The 17,437-nt window shown below is 34.9% G+C and overlaps 1 protein-coding gene across 23 annotated transcripts in view; it reads left to right on the top strand.

Moving 5' to 3' along the window:
• The window catches only part of ZBTB20 (zinc finger and BTB domain containing 20), a 1,063,249-nt gene that overhangs the window by 227,850 nt on the left and 817,962 nt on the right, over positions 1-17,437 (top strand). For 17 of the 23 annotated variants that reach the window (XM_056797120.1, XM_056797129.1, XM_056797122.1 and 14 more), the window contains one exon: positions 7,673-7,735. The exons of the other annotated variants lie outside the window; for them this stretch is intronic. The gene's annotated coding sequence lies outside the window, so the exon portion shown is untranslated. The remainder of the gene's footprint in view (positions 1-7,672; positions 7,736-17,437) is intronic. 23 annotated transcript variants of the gene reach the window in all.

The raw sequence follows: 17,437 nt of genomic DNA, 5'->3' as shown, positions 1-17,437 counted from the left end.
TCACCTAAAACAATTAAAATTATTCCAAGACTATATCTCACTTAAATCCACCTTGTTTTTTTATTTTTATTTTTATTTTTTATGTGAAAGATTGACATAGAGTATCTCTTATAATTATGGTCTTTCCATTTTCACAGTTAACATGTAGATTTCTAAATTTAAAAAATAATGCTTTTTGGACTAGCAAATTCGCTGATTAGATCCAAGTTATTAAGGGCTGTAACAGAAACCATTGATCAGATGCTTACATAGGAGTTGTGGAGGCCTTTTCCTGGGTTTGTAGAAACTATCATGGAGTTTATGAGTTTACATAAACACTGCATGCTCCCCCCCACCCCTCAACATTGAAACAGAAGCATTAGGAACCCATACTTTAGTACGGTACGAGGATTTTTTTTAGTGTGCTGAGAGGTAGGTGGAGAGAGTACCGGGCTTGGAGCCAGAAAGCCTTCGGTTCTAATCTGGATTCACACTTTTTAACTGTATGACCCTATTTAAGTCATATCTCTGTGCTTCATAAAATGAGGGGTTTGAGCTTTATGACCACTAAAATGTAGTCATCCCCCTTAAACCCATCTCTTCCATCTTAGAATCCATACTAAGTATTGTTTCCAAGGCAGAAGATCAGTAAGTACTAGGCTCTGAGTCACTTGCCCAGGGTCACACAGCTAGGAAGTGTCTGGGGTCACATTGGAGCCTAGGACCTCCCATCTCTAGACCTGGCTCTCCATCCGCTGTGCCACCCAGCTGCCCCTCACCAAGGTCTCTTTTAAATTTAAATCTGCGATCCTAGATCATAAGTTGTTTATAATCAAACCTCTCCATAACATCTCTTGCCTGATCATCTAAACTATAAATCAGATAGTCCGTAATAAACTGAGCTTGCCCTTGAACTCCAGCAGTGGTAATACCCCCGAGTGTGTCTTTTTATCATTGTCAAGTTATTTACTACCTGTGCATAAAAATGCTCCTATGTAGCGCATTGCCTCCGCTGACGTTGTGGTGCCTAACACTTTGCCATCTGACTTCAGCATGATCACTCAGTTGAACTCTCTCTCCAAAGTTACCAACGATCTCTTAATTACCAAATCCAATGACCTTTTCTTAGCCTTGATCATTCTCCAGTACTTGACACGACTGACTTCCTTTTTTCCTAGAGAATCTCTTATTTCTGCATTTTTCTGAGGCTGCCCTTTCTTCTCTGGCCATTCCTCAGTCTCTTAGGACAGCTTTTAATCCATGTGTTGCCCTCTAAATCTGCGTGTGGCCCCAAAGCGGACATATGAATGAATCGCCAGTCTATATAATAAGCCATAGCCTCTTTCCTGAACTCTGCTGTCGTATCACTGTCTAATGACTCTTTTAAAGTGCATTTCCCATAAGTGTCTCCAGAATTCAATAAAAACAAAACAAATCTCCTCATCTTCATTCCCAATTGTATCCCTTTACTTAACCGTTTTGTAAGAATACCTCCTAATTCACAAGCTCAGGTTCCCAGTGTTGGTGGTGTCCTTGACTCCTTCCTCTTATTCAGCTTAAATGATATTCAGTTGTTAAATTTACTGTTTCTGTCTCCACATCTTTCTCTCATCTATTCCCATCTCTTTGTTGATTAATCACCATCCTAATTCAGGCCTTTCTCACGCCTTCAAACGGACTATTGCAATAATCCGGGCTCGTTACATCGTTCTCCCCTACAGAAGCTCTTCAGTCTAACCAGACTGGCTTTCTTCACTCATGACATTCCCTGTCCCATCTTGCTGCCTTTTCATAGACTATCTCAGATACATCCAACGTGCTTCTTCCCCACAACCGTTCTTTAGAATTTTTACCTGCCTTCTAAGCACAAGCATCACCCTGTACCTGAGACCTGAATATATTTTGCAGTTGCTAATGACTCAGTCTCACCTTTTCTCAGTACCTAGTATTAACTTTGTATTTACCTATTCACATACACAGATATTGTTTTACCCAAAAGAATGTAAGCACCATGAAAGCAAGGAGGATTTCATATTTACTGGGGGGATGGTAGTAATGGTGGTGGTTATAAAATGGTGTCTTATACATAGAAAATGTTTAATAAATACTTGTTTATTGATTATGAAGAGTGACTTCTTTTTTCCTCATAACACCCGACCTGTTTCCAGTAGCATTTCATTTAACTTATAAATTTAGTTTTTAGATGAAAATTAAATATGAAGTATAAAACCATATTGATCATAGGGAAATAGCTGAGACTATGACTAAAACTCTAAAGTCAGCATACTTTAAAATATCTTGAATAAAAATATAAACATAATGAAGAATTGATTTCACTGATGGAAAGCTTCCAGTTTTCAGATGGCTTTTTTTTTTAAAGTATCAGTAGTTAAAAAAAATTAACTTCTTTCCTAACTTCTACCATCTAGTGTTTTAAGCATGGTTTAAGTATGAATCCCTTTGATGACGTGAAAATCATCCCACAGAGTTAGAATAAACTTGTAAGATTAAAATTAATATTCAATAACCCCAGGTATTGCATTTTATAAGATTTATTAATAATCACTTGAAGTAGAAAAAATAAAGAACAAAAGTAAAAAATCTGAGTAAAACAAGCTTTCCCAGCCATGTTTGCAGGAAAAGAGCAAGGGCGGAGTTACACAAAACTTATATCCTCCCTCCGTTAGCACGTAATGTGAGAAGGAACATGGGAAGCTGGGAAAGAGAGTTCTAGGGTACAAAACCTAATTACACAAACTTAATAAAATTTCCAGTTAGTTGTCTTCGAGGTTTGAAATGGTATAAAAATAATGTTAATGTGGGGGCAGCTAGTTGTCTCAGTGTACTGAAATCCAGACCTTGTGACAGGAGGTCCAGTGGCCTCAGCTACTTCCTAGCCATGTGAACCTGGACAAGTCACTTAATCCCCATTGCCCAGCCCATACCACTCTTCTGCTTTGGAACAATAGACAATACTGATTCTAAAACAGAAGATAAGGGTGGTTAAAAATAACAATAATGGTAATGTGCTTCCTTGAAACTAATTTTTAAAAAGGATCATAAGAGTTCTTCCAAAGCATACTTACAAGGAATAAGCTTGGGGTTTTACAAAAGTAATTGAAAAAGAAACAATAAAGCACTAGTCAATCCAAAGGCTGTGCAGCATTGAAACCAGCAAAAGAGGTTTGACAGCTCTTGTGACAGCTCTGTCACAAACTAGCCACTTTGGGTTCATGATGATTTCCTGTTAACTTCTTCTAGGTTTTGCTTTTGTATGGTAACTGGTTTGAACAGAAAAGGAAAACCATAAGAATTACTCAGTTCTGTCTGATTTTGGACTATATAACCAAGTGTTTGGGGCTAGAACAAACAAACGGACAAAAAAGACTTTTATTCATCTCTCTCTTTTTATATAGGAATATACTTTTAGTGTAGATTTGCTAAAAAAAATCATGTTTTTCTGTAGAGTTCTGTCAATAGCTAAACAAAGAATCACCACACAATATCTGATGTTCCTAAAAGCCTAAGCAGCGTACTATTGTAGAAATTTGACCAACCTGATTTACGCTTTTTTTTTTATTCCCATTAGAGTTTCAGGCAAGTGACTCTCAGGACTTCAACTGCCTTACCTGTCTTATTCTTTCATAAAATCGTCTTTCCTTTCTTCATTTCAGACATTCCTTGTTGAATATCCAAAAATTCTGTGAATCCCAAAGGCCCTGACTGAAAGCTACTTTTTCAAGATGAAAAATTGCCAAAGTCTACACTCAGGATGAATTTCTCATTTGATTATCCATTTAGAAAATAATTTTCCTGTGATGCTTTGACTGTCTTGTAAATATTTATCTTCTCTTTTAAATATTTACATATTATATGTAGATCTATCTTTCTTACTAGATTATGAGCATCTATAAAAATACAACAATAACTTTACCTTCTGTTTTAGAATCAATACTGTGTATTGTTTCCAAGGCAGAAGAGTGGTAAGAGCTAGGCAATGGGGGTTATGTGATTTGCTCAGGGTCACACAGCTGGGAAATGTCTGAGGTCAGATTGGAACCCAGAACCTCCTGTGTCTAAGCATGGGTCTCAACCCCCAGAACCGCCTAGCTGCCTCCAATTATGAGCATTTTAAGGGCCAACAATACACCTTTGTATCAAGCATAATTTCTGTATAGTAGGAACTTGACTTGATCATTAATTTATGAAATAGGGCAGGCACCCCTAATTCTTTGTATACTCTCTAGGAAAGACAATAGCAGAAGGAAATGGGACTGAAGCACATTTTACTGTAATTTAAGGCACAGAGGATGTTGGAACAAACGACACAGACAGTACAGGGATAATCTGAAAAAAGGTGTACAGAGGCAAATGACTTGGGACAGAGGAAGGGCAGTGAAGAAAGTCAGGCAGCAATGGGGAATAGGATGTGGAGGGGGAGAGGCAGAATGTGTCATTCATATAATTGTGGATTAGAGTTGGAAGTCCTCAGGAGCATGGAGTCTGATGGAGACCCAGATGCTCAGGGGGCAAGTGTTTGAGGTTTCATTTTTATAGGATTTTGGAGAAGAACAAACTAACTCTTAACTGTGTTACTTTGGAGTTAGGTCATTAACATAGCCAAATTATTTCTGTTTTTTTTTTTATTAAACTTTAAACTTTACATGTTTAGTCTGCTTTAAATTACCCTCTAACCCTGCACCTAGCTACGAAATGTTTTGTTACCCATCTCCTAAGTAATTGTGATCAATTGTGAAAGCTGATGAAAAGCAACAATGATTCTCCTAGCTGGTCATAACACAGGTCAGGAGGAACTAACCTCCAGATCATCCTATCCATGTCATTCATTTCCATCACAAATATTTCTGTTGTGGCAACATGGCAAATGATCATAGAATGTTGATTAAATGATGTGTTAATGTATGACACATTCAATTATCTGTAGAACATGTATTTCGAAAAATGATTGTGTGCCAGAAAAGTATGTACTCACTGAAGCTATAAAATAAATGGAAACCCCGTGCAATCCAGAACAACTGCGTGAAGTCTAAGCATAGGTCTGAGGAAAAAAAAAAAGTTTACATGTGTATATCATTTCAAAATTTTCAACATCATTTGGTGACTTGCTAGTCTTTAGAGCAGAAAGGCTGAAATTTGTCTAAGATTTACATATCATAGCACTAAAAGACCCTGACAACCATGCCTTGGTGGCTTCCCTTGGTTGAGCAGGGATTGGATTTTTGATTTTTGATACAATTTATAAATTGTGCCTCTTTAATCTTTGAGATGTTAAATGTGGCTTCTAGGTTCTCCTTTGCAGTTTTACTTCCTGTTATCACCACTTTATACTAGCTACTTATATAAACTTCCTATATTGACAGAAAGTGGGATGGGGTGGTCAGGAAAACCAGAACTAAAAACAATTTTAACACAACAACCAATATAAATGTTAATGGTTGTAAACATATGTCTATAGACTGAGGTCAGTGAAGTAACAGGTAACTTACTTCTTATCTATCTAGTAAAATTTTCTCTCTTTAACTGTAATGAGCAATTATTTTACAGAGATATGATTTTCAGTAATGAAGATATGCCCTTTCCCCCTTACCTCTCCCATACATTTCTTCTTTCTTTTAATAGCTTTTTATGGATCTGTCATCTAAGATTTAAACATTTCTTGAGCCTCCACCTTAGTTGTTAGTCTATGCAAACTTTTTGGATAATGGATTCAAGTAGAACATTATCTCAATGATAGGTTCTAAAAATCATTAAGAACAGAATTTAATCTGATAACTCATAAGTTGTCCCTACTCCTTGCCAAAGATTTTTCCTTTCCAGTGTTTTTTTTTTAAATTCTTTAGATTATAGAATGGAGAAATTTTTATTGAAACACTGGTTTGTGATTTTATTGTATTAGGGAACTCCTTGTAAGGAAACACTCTTGACCAATGAAGGTCAACAGAGTTATCTGGGACACCAGGAATTTAAATGACTTGCTTAGCGACATACAGCCAATATTTATTTATCTGAGGCAGGAATTGAACCACTTCTTCCTGACTTAGAGTCACTGTACCAAATGTCTCTCATTTCCTGACTTATTCCTGTGCCTAATTTGTTGTTGCTATTGCTCTTGTTTTGGTCTCAAACTTAGCTGTTTGTAGTCTAAAGAATGAATATGGTGTACCTACCTTATCTTTAAAATCCTCTTAAAGAAATCAGAAGGGGGCAGCTGGGTAGCTCAGTGGATTGAGAGCCAGGCCTAGAGACGGGAGGGCCTAGGTTCAAATCTGGCCTCAGACATGTCCCAGCTGTGTGACCCTGGGCAAGTCACTTGACCCACATTGCCTAGCCTTTACCACTCTTCTGCCTTGGAACCAATACACAGTATTAATTCCAAGATGGAAGGTAAGGGTTTAAAAAAAAAAGAAATCAGAAACATTATTAGTCAAGCATTATTCTCCTTTGCAGCAAAATGTTACCTCTTGCTTAGTAAGTTTTTGTCTAGGGATTCAATGATCATTACAAATTCCATCAGTCTAATAAAATGGAAGCAAAACAAAATTTTAGTTCCTATAATCTCCTGTGGAGCTCTTCATAGGGATAGTAATTACGCTAAAAATGTCAGTCCTCTTAACAGAAATGTAACAATGTCAGGTATAGACTTTGACCAGTAGTTTTCCAATTTTACCCTTTAAAATTCTTGGGCAGATGCTATCTAATTTTATCCAGTGATTTATCTATACTGTGTCAGGTCTAAGGAACCCTGTGTATCACTCCTTTATTTAGTATCTTATAATCTTGTTTCTGTATCATATATGTCAAAAGACAATTAGGGAAGTTTCTATAAGTAAAGACTTAATCAAAAGATTAATTTTTAGTTTCTTCTATCTCCTTTTAGTCTTAGGTTTACCACTTGTACCAATCTTTAAAGGTCTCATAGATTCTGTAACTGGCATTTTTCCCTTTGATGTAATAAAAGAGTGTCTTTCTTGAGTCTCTAGCCACTGTATTAAACTATTGCTCATTTCCTATTTTATTCCTGTGCTTAATTTGTTTTTGTTACTGTTGTTTTTTGGCTTTATAGTCTCTTGAACTGTATTGGATTCTCCTTGAATTCTCTTTTGGTATACTGAATTTCTACTTTTCTGCCTTATTTCCCTCATTTTCTCCCATTTTCCTTACTTAATCTTTCTATGAAAAGATAAGTTTTCCATGAGATAACACTTTTATTTCGTTGGTTAGCCATACACCCTCTTTTCCCATGATGCCCGATGTTTTTAATTCTTAGCACACATTTATTCTAGGCCTCTGATATAGTAGTTTTGAAGAGATGCTTTTTACCTGTAGAACTACTTTCAGTCTCTGTACTCTGCACCTCAGCTGATACTTCCATTTTGTCATAGTTCCCTCTTCTAAAATTAATTGTGAAATAGATTTATTTGGTTTTCCATCTCCTGGAACAATGGTAAACTTAGAAGTAATGGAGTTATGTGTTTCTCATGCACACAGATCCTTTCAGGCCTTAGCATTAGCAAATTGTTGGTCTCAGTACATCTTAGAACCCCGCTTCAGTCAGTACTGGTAACTCCTCTCATTGTATACCAGTCCCAAGTAGTACACTAGGTAGACTTTTCATTATATTACCTTTAATTGCATGCACCCTGTTCATTCATTGCTTATCATTGCCTACTAGGGAGACTGAATTATCTGTTCCTTTGGGGAGTGTGACTGTCAAAGAAAGAAGGCAGCTTAGAAGGTAAGGAAAAAAAAACTTTATGTGTATTTTGATCTCTTATTTATCCAAAACATTCAGTGATGTAGAATTACATTGGTCCCAAATCTTTTGGAAATGGGAAAATTTATTGTATCTGGATGGAAAATTTCATTTTATATAGCCATTTTCAAGCCATCTAAAATTCAGGCTGTTTTTCCCATCTGAATGGGAACAACATAGAAAAGTCAATTGAGTTGTTAGCATTTTGTTCTTGAGTATGAAAATATCTACTCTCATGTGCAACTTCATTTGAGACATCCCTTTTACCTTTCTTGATATTTTAATATTATTTTGTCCAATGGGTCCTGACAAATAGGGTGTTAGAAGATTCCCTCCTAATTAAAATATTCTCATGGAACTTAACACTATCATGTTTTTACAAATATTTAATTGTAATTTCTGTCAGGTTGGGACTGTGACTTCTCATATTCATCAGACCAATGCAGTGCCTAGTCATTTGCCAAGAAGAAAGTAGATGCTTAGTCAACATAAATTATTGCTGGAAATTCCTAGAATGTTGCAGTAAAAAGAAGGAATTGCAGAGCAAGTGTTTTTTGCAGTTTTAAGGAAAATATCAAGGTCTCATCTTCATGTATTGAAAGGCACAGTGTACATTTGTGTGGAGACACTCACATTTGGATAAGTCCATTTTTAGTAGACTGTGTGGGGAGTGACATGCGTGGTGCTCCATTAATAGCACTCTGTGTTGTGTTCTTTTAATTTCTTTATTTTAGTTAATTTTGTGTCTATTAAAAGTAGCAGATGGATGACTGTTGGGGAAAAAAACCCTTTATTTGTGGAAGAGATGGAAGTGTATCAATAATATCATCCCAGATACACATATATAAAGTATGTATGTTTCCATCTTTCTTTGGAAAAATCACCTCCTGAGGAGAAAGGAAAACGAGTTTCATTGCCCAATAAACTTAGTAAATGTCATTTGACTTAGTAATCCGGTGATTCTCTTTTTAAATGCCTTTCTTTATATAGTTTTCCAGAGGTCACCTTTCATTTGATAATATGAAGTGAACATAAACTTCAGTGTGAGTAGAATAGGAGAACTGATAGAAGATGAAGGGATTCTTCTTCTTTGCATTGGCCCAGTTCTTTTCTAGGCAGTCTGGAATCCACATGCATGACATCTATTGGCTAAGTTTTTTGAGGACAAATTTAGGTCCTTGTCAACCCTTACATGCTTTTCTTTGAATTTTTAAGGGTGGAGAGATGGGAACACATCTAATGCATTAGAGGTTCAACTCTAGGACCTGGCTGCTGTCCACCATTGCACCTTTAACCCACCATCATATACATAAACAGTAGGACATACTGGCCTTTGCTCGGCATAGCATTTGAGTTTTTAGAATCAAAGGTGTACCTCTCCTGACTGTTAATGAATCCACAAGCTAAAAAGAAAAGTTAATATTTTCTCTAGGAGGTAAATCACTTTGACAGCTGTTTAGAAGATAAACTGGAAAGAGAAGAGACATATGGCAGGAAAGCCAATTAGGAGGCTATTAGTCCAAGCTAAAGGTGCTGAAAGATTGAACTAAAGTGATTGCTGTGTGAGCAGAAAGAAAGGGACAGATGTTAGAGAGATCTTAGAAATAGAAAGTATAAGATTTAGCAATTAATTGGGTATGGGGGGTGAAGGCAAGTAAGGAGCTGAGCATGATACTGAGGCAGAGAACTTGGGGTATTTGGACACTATTGATATCTCTGAAGAAATAGAAAAGTTCAAAGAGGGGTATGTTATTGGGGAGAAAGATGGTTTACTTTCAAATGCTTTGAGTTTGGGATGCCCATGGAAAATTCACTTTGACTCAGGCTCAGGAGAAAGACTAGGGCTGGATGTATAGATTTGGGAATCATCTTTACAGAGACAGTATCAAGGTTACCGGGTAAGAATGCATAGAGACCAGAAGGCTTAAGACTGGATTGTGCTTGCATTTAGGAGGCATATTATGGATTGTGAACAAGTATAGGAGTCTGCTAAGAAATTATCAGGCAGCCTAGAGAAAAACAGAGAGTGATGTCATGAGCATTCAGAGAAGAAAGTTAACAGGTAGTAAAGATGGTCAATGGTGTCAAAAGGTAATGTAGCAAATACTACAGAGAGGTCAAGAAGGATGGGGAATATGAATAGACTGTTAGATTTGGCCATTCAGAGATTACTGGCAAATTTGGAGGGAGCAGTTTACATGGAATAATGTAATTATGCAATAATAATTACAGTGTGGTCATGTCAAAATGTGCATCACTAAAGCAGGGGGTGGTGGGGGAGTCAATACATTCATTTCTGCTTTTTAGGGAGGCTCATCTACCTATGGGGAAAGGGAAAAAGGTATAGGAAAGGAGTCATATATTCCTGTTCCTCACACATTGTTCATCACAAATTTCAGAGAACCGAACACGCTATGTGCCTTGGTCTCATATCCATTATGGGGGCAGAATAAATCTCCCCAAGGCTCTTAATTTATTTTACATGGGCTGGCTCAGTAACCAGAGCTCAATGTGTTTTCCATAGTTGTTTCAGTAGGTCATCTTTGCTTAGTACTACCCCTTCTGCTTTTATATCATCAGCTTATTGCTGTTGTGCAATCAATTTTCAGTCATATTTGATTCTTTCTGACCCCATTTGGAGTTTTCTTGGCAAAGATACTAAAGTGGTTTACTGTTTTCTTCTCCAGTTCATTTTAGGATAAGACTGAGATAAAAAGGGTTGAGTAACTTGCCTAAGGTAATATATCTAGTAAGTGTCTGAGACCAGATTCAGACTCAGAAAGGTGAGACTTCCTGACTCCAGGCTTGGCACGCTATCCACTTTGTTGTCTACCTGACCTAAGACTAATTTTTAATCCTTTTTATTTCTCTTCCCCTATTCTTTCAAACTCAGACACTCCCTTGTTTGACTCAGAAATATGTTTATTAAGCAGAAATAATCGCTGATATGTCTATTTTAACAGCAATCTATATATATATATATTTTTTTCCTAATCTGTGCATTTTGATGTATTTGTCAAATTCATATAAGGCGCTATATACCTGTATTGCTGAACAGAACAGAACCTTTGATGGATAGGCCAGTTTGGTTGCAGTGATACAATGCTAGGGGCAAAAAAGTTGTTCCAAATTGTAAATTGGGGACTTTATTTTTAGGGTCTGATTCATTAGTTTCATTTTCCATTGACTTGAAATCAAATGCCTAGATGTTATATTCAGCAGTAGCAGCAGCAGCAGCCGCAGCCGCCACAGGAACATTTTTTTACCATTAAGCTTTGGATAATCTCAGGATACTTCTATGTCTTCATTTCAAATAGGTAGATGCATAATTGTAGTGTCATCAGTTTATTTTTTCTAATACTTATCCATTCTGTATGTTTCTTTTGTATATCCCCCACTAAGCTTTGTCACAGTGAATCTACCTCATGTCCAGAGGGCTTTCCGTATTTTCTCTTGACACTAGGAGAAAGTCAGGGAACCTGTAGGCTATCATCAGTTATCCCCCACTCTAACCATATGACCAACTCATTTCCTTTTCTTTCCCCTTATGCGTCTCTTTGATGATATTCTTTATGAGATTTTCCTTCCAGTTCCTTCTGTGTAATGCTTTGCTACCTGCCTTTGCCCACCATCTGCCTGTCACTTGCCCTTTGACTCATACTCAGGTTCAATTCTTCAGAGATTGCATCATTCTATGACTTGTAAACTACATATAATTCCAGAGAATTATTAATTTTAAAGAGATGGAACTTTGTTTCTAGGAGAAGCTTGGGGTCATTAATAAAATTTTGCAACTTCCCAAAGACAATTCATCTTACTCCCTTCCTGTTTAATTCTGGACCCAGCTCATCATCCATTTGCTATAACTGTCTATAATTAGCTAAATAGCTAATCTGTATGCACACATGTACACATATTGTACAGATCTCTTAATAGCTGTAGTTAACTGTCTCTATCACATATCATTTTTTATTTTAAAAGTATACATTATCTATTTGACTATGAGGTTTTTCCTTCTATACTTTCATGCATTTTCTATACTATACCAGTAGCATCATTTAAAGTAGAGCAAACATTTCCTTTTAGGAAAAAAATGAACATAGATTACTTTTGAAATAGACATCATATCAGAGTTCTGTTTAATAGACATATTTCTGAGTCTACCAAGGGGCTTCAGAGATTGAAAAGATAGGGAAAGAGGATTAGGAAGGTTTAAAATTTGGTGTTCCATGAGCTGAGGATATGAAGACAGAAGGAATAGTGTTAAGCAAAAATGACAAACACACACACATACACACACGCAGAGAGATAAACACCTCCTCTACCAGAACTATAGAGCTTGTTAATTCAACTGGCTACCATAGTCTGTACAAAAAATATTCGTCATCAATTTGTTGTTTTCTATAAATAGTTAGACCAAAATCTTCGATCCCCAAAATAAGCATTCTGAAATTTTTGGAATGCTTTGATCTGCATTCAGAACCCATCAGTTTTTTTAAGATGGATAGGATTTTTCATCATAAGGCCTTTGGAATTGTTTTGGATGGTTGTATTGCTCAGAATAGCTCCATTATTTACAGTCGATCATCTTATGATTTTGCCATTATAGTGAATGTTCTCCCGGTTCAGTTTACTTTACTTTATATGAGTTTATACAAGACTTGGCAGGTTTTTCTCAAACCATACTGCTCATAATTTCTTACAGAACAATAGTATTCCATCACAATCATATAGCACAACTTGTTCAGCCATGCCCCAACTGATGGGTATCTGCCCATTTTCTAATTCTTTGCTACCACAAAAGAGCTGATATAAATATTTTTGTACATTATAGGCCCTTTTCTTTTTTCTTTGATCTCTTTTCAATACAGATCTACTAGTGGTATTACTGGGCCAAAGAGTATGCATTTTGGTATATACTTGTCATAGTTCCAAATTGTTCAGAATAGCTGACTCAGTTCACAACTCCACCACCAGTGTATTAATGTCCCAATTTTTTCACATACCCCCAATATTTGTGTTTTCCTTTTCTTTCATATTAGCTAATCTGATAGGTGTGAGGAGTACTTCTGAGTTGTTTTAATTTAATTTTCATTTCTCTAATCAGTAGTGATTTAGAACATGTTCATGTCTTCTGAACATTGTCTGTTCATATCCTTTGACCATTTATCAATTCAAGAATACCTTATATTCTTATAAATTGGATTCAGTTCTCTATATATTTGAGAAATAAGATCTGTATGAGTGAAACTTACTGTAAATTTTTTTCCCACTTTCCTTCTAATCTTGGCTTCATTGATTTTGTTTGTATAAACTCTATTTAATTGATTGTAATCCAATTTATCAATTTTGTAACCTATAATGCTCTCTGTGTTTTGCTTGGTCGCAAATTCTTCCCTTATTCAAAGATCTGACAAATAGAATTTTCCATTGCTCCCCTAATTTGCTTAAGATATCACTCTTACATCTAAGTCTTGTACTTGATTTGTCATTATATTGGTATATGAAGTAAACTGTTGGTCTACAACTGATTTCTACCAAAGTGCTTTCCAGTTTTCCCTGCAATTTTTGTCAAATGATTTTTTTGTCCCTAAAATTTGTGTATTTGGTTATCAAACCCTGTTACCATGGATGTTTACTAGTATATATTGTGTGCCTATTGGTTTGCTTATTTGTTTATTATTACTATTATTATTATTAAACCCTTACCTTAGGTCTTAGAATCAATACTGTGTATTGGCTCCAAGGCAGAAGAGCATTAAGGCCTAGGCAGTGGGGGTGAAGTGACTTGCCCAGGGTCACATAGCTAGGAAGTGTCTGAGGTCAGATTTGAACCTAGGACCTCCCATCTTTAGGCCTGATCCTCAATCAACTGAGCCATCCAGCTGCCCCTTTGTATGCCTATTGTATTCCACTGATTCACCACTTTTTTTCCTTAACCTGTACCAGGTTGTTTTGATGATTGCTACTTTGTAATACAGTTTGAGATCTTATATTGCTAGACCACTTTCCTTTACATTTTAAAATTTTAGCCCCTTGATACTTCTGACTTTCTGTTCTTCCACATGAATTTTATTATTTTTTCTACTTATATGAGATAACTTTTGTAATTTGATTAATATAGCAATAAAGTAAATCAATTTAGGGTGAATTATCATTTTTATTATATTGGCTAAGTCTTCCCATGTGCAATTAATATTTCTCCAGTAGTTTTGATCAGACTTTATTAATTATTCATCTGTATTTATTTATATATAGCTTTATATGCATGAAATATGTCTTGTAATTGTGTTTATATAATTCCTGAGTTTATATTAGGAGATTTCCTAGTATTTTGTATGGTTTACAGTTCTTTTAAATGGAATTTCTCTATCACTTGCTGCTGAACTTTGTTGATAATATATAGAAATTCTGATGTATTTATGTGGGTGTATTTTATATCCTGTGACTTTGGCAAAATTGTTAGTTATTTAAACTAATTTTAAGTTGATTTTCTAGGATTTTCCAAGTATATTATCATATCATATGCAAAGATTTCAACAATTTATCTTTCCTTTCCTCTTGTTATATTTAGAATTTCTAGTATAAAATTGAATAACAGGGGTGATAATGGGCATCCTTGCTTTATCCCTGATCTTATTAGGGAGGCCTCTATCTTACCACCATTAGAGACTTTAATCAATTTTAGTTTTAGACAAATAATGCTTATTTTTAGGAAAGCTCCACTTATTCCTATACTTTCTAGAGGTTGTTTTTTTTTTTAACCCTTACCTTCCATTTTGGAATCAATACTATGTATTGATTTCAAGGCAGAAGAGTGATAAGGGCTAGGCAATGGGGGTTAAGTGATTTGCCCAGGGTCACACAGCTGGGAAGTGTCTGAGACCAGATTTGAACCTATGGCCTCCTGTCCTTAGGCCTGGCTCTCAATCCACTGAGCTACCCAGCTACCCCCTCTATAGTTCTTAATAGGAATTGATGTTATATTTTATAAAAACCTTTTTCTCCATCTATTAAGATAATCCTATGGTTTTTATTGTTTTTTTTTAATTGATATGGCCAGTTATGTTGATAGATTTCCTATTTGGTCATAATGTATGATCTATGTGCCAAACTGCTGTTATCTCTTTGCTTGTATGTATTTATATTTAAAATTTTGCATCTATATTCATTAGGGAAATTGGTCTATCATTTTCTTTCTCTGTTTTTGCTGTTCTTAGCTTAAGTAGCAACACCATATTTGTGTCATTAAACGAATTTGGTGGGACTTCTTCTTTTCCTATTTTCTCCAATAATTTATGTAGTATTAGAATTAATTTTTCCTTAAATGTTTGGTAGAATTCATTCATGAGCTATCTTGTCCTGGGGATTTTTTCCCTTAGGGAGCTCAATGATGACTTCCTTCATTTTATTTCTCTAAGATAGGATTATTGAAGTAGTCTATTTCATCTTTTGTTAATCTGAGCAATTTATAGGTTTGTAAACATTCATTTCACTTAGATTGTTGGATTTACTGGCATGTAATTGAGCCAAATATCTCCTAATAATTGCTTTAGTTTCATCTTCATTGGTAGTAAATATACTCTTCTAATTTTTGAGACTGGTAATTTAGTTTCTTTCTTTTTTAAAATCAAATTAATCAATGATTTATCTATTTTATTGGTTTATTTCATAAAACCAGCATCTACTTTTATTTATTAGTTCAATGATTCCAATTACAATTTTATTAATACGTTTCTTGGTTTCCAAGGTTTGCAATCTGCTTTTTAATTAGAATTCTTTATTCATTCTTTTTCTAGTTTTTTTTTGTTGTTGTTGTTGCATGCCCAATTCAACTAGCTGCTCTTTCTTTCTTTTATTAATTTAAATATTTAGAGATATATACTTTCCCCTAAGTACTGCTTTGGCTGTACCCCTTCTAGTTTGACATATTATCTCATTATTGGTTGCAATCCTAGCTTCTTTGCCTCCCAGAATACCATATTTTAAACTTTCCACTCTTTTAATGTAGAAGCTGCTAAATCTTGTGTGATTCTAAGTGTGCTTCCATAATATCTGAATTGTTTCTTTCTGACTGCTTGCATTATTTTCTCCTTGATCTGAGATCTCTGCAATTTTGTTATAGTATTCCTGGAAGTTTTCATTTTGGGATCTCTTTAAGGTTGTTATTGTTGGATTCTTTCCATTTTCTTTTATACTCATGGTTTACCTTTTTATCCTATTTATATATAATAAGATTCTTTGGTTTTTAGTATAATACTAATTTTTCTCTTTTTACAAGTAGTAATGAAAAGAAGATGTGCCTTTTATCTCTGGACTGCTGTTTGTATCATTCATTCATCTTGTAGTGATGAATGATTCATGTGGTAGGTCAATGCAATTCCAAAATATTTAGTTACCACTTTGGCTTTCCCTATATGTATGTGTTATGTTTGACTCTGCAGTGATCCTTAGGCAATACCACTTGGAGTATTAGGGATGTAGTTCAACAAAGACCTAGGTAGTGATGACTTTGCAGAAAGGCTAGTTAAGTTTATATCTTTGACATTTGCTGAGTCTATTTCTATTCCCTTAGGTATACTTGTGTCAGTAGTGTGATAGAGGAAGGATCCATTACAGTAGGTGTAAGACCTGGGATTTTAGTGACTGTGAGATTCATTAAACTAAAACTTTCATATATTAGCCTTATATTTTGCACTTATAACCAAAATATTAGGGAAGTATTATTTTGACTGGATGATAAGATGCTTGTTTTAAAGGAAAAGTTTTCTTGTCTTGTAGCAAATCAAAACTACCATATAGCAGCTGGTGAGTGGGGTTACTATACCAATCACTCCAACCATGGTGACTTTTTGCTGCCAGAATTTGACTTTGTTTTGCCACCTCCATATCAGACCCAGAGGGAAGAAACACTAAATTTTATAAGCCAGTGTGAACTTATCTTGAAGATGCTATTATGGATACTTCTGATAATTCTGATAAAAGGCAGTATTTTATATATATATGTATATATATATATATAATACTGCTAAAAATATATATATGCAATATATATATCTATCTATATCTATATCTATATCTATCTATATATATATATAAAGATTTCTCCATTAAGTTTAGGGGTAAAGCAAGGATTTAGTTTTACCATTGCTCTTTGATAATAGTTTTAGAAATACTACCTATAGCATTAAGACAAGAAAAAGAAATTGTGGGAATAAATTCAAGACTTTTACAGATGATATAAAAATTAATGGAACCATGAGATGTCAACTAAAATTAATTGAAATAATTGATAAATGCAACAAAGTTGTATCATAAAAAATCCACAAAAATATTCATAATTTTATGTAATATTTACAAAATATCTACCTAGAATTCTTATCCAGGGAGAAGAGATACAAAAAGAAATTCCACTTAAAATAACTATAGAATGTACAAAGACCTACCAAGATACACATAAGATATATATATATATATATATATATATATAAACAACTACAAAATGTTATTTATAGACATAGACATAAATAATTGAAACAATACTAACTACTCTTTAGTACACCAAAGACATATTATACAATGGCATTTCTACCTAAATTAATTTAATTTTCCAGTGCCATACGAACCAAATTATGAAAGGGAAACTTCATTTAGAAAAGGTAATAATGAAATTGACCAGGATGA

This window comes from Monodelphis domestica, chromosome 4 (genome assembly GCF_027887165.1).
Source record: "Monodelphis domestica isolate mMonDom1 chromosome 4, mMonDom1.pri, whole genome shotgun sequence".
Classification (NCBI taxonomy): domain Eukaryota; kingdom Metazoa; phylum Chordata; class Mammalia; order Didelphimorphia; family Didelphidae; genus Monodelphis; species Monodelphis domestica.
The sequence above is the reverse complement of the archived record's forward strand: the minus strand, read 5'-3'. Positions and strand labels throughout refer to the sequence as shown.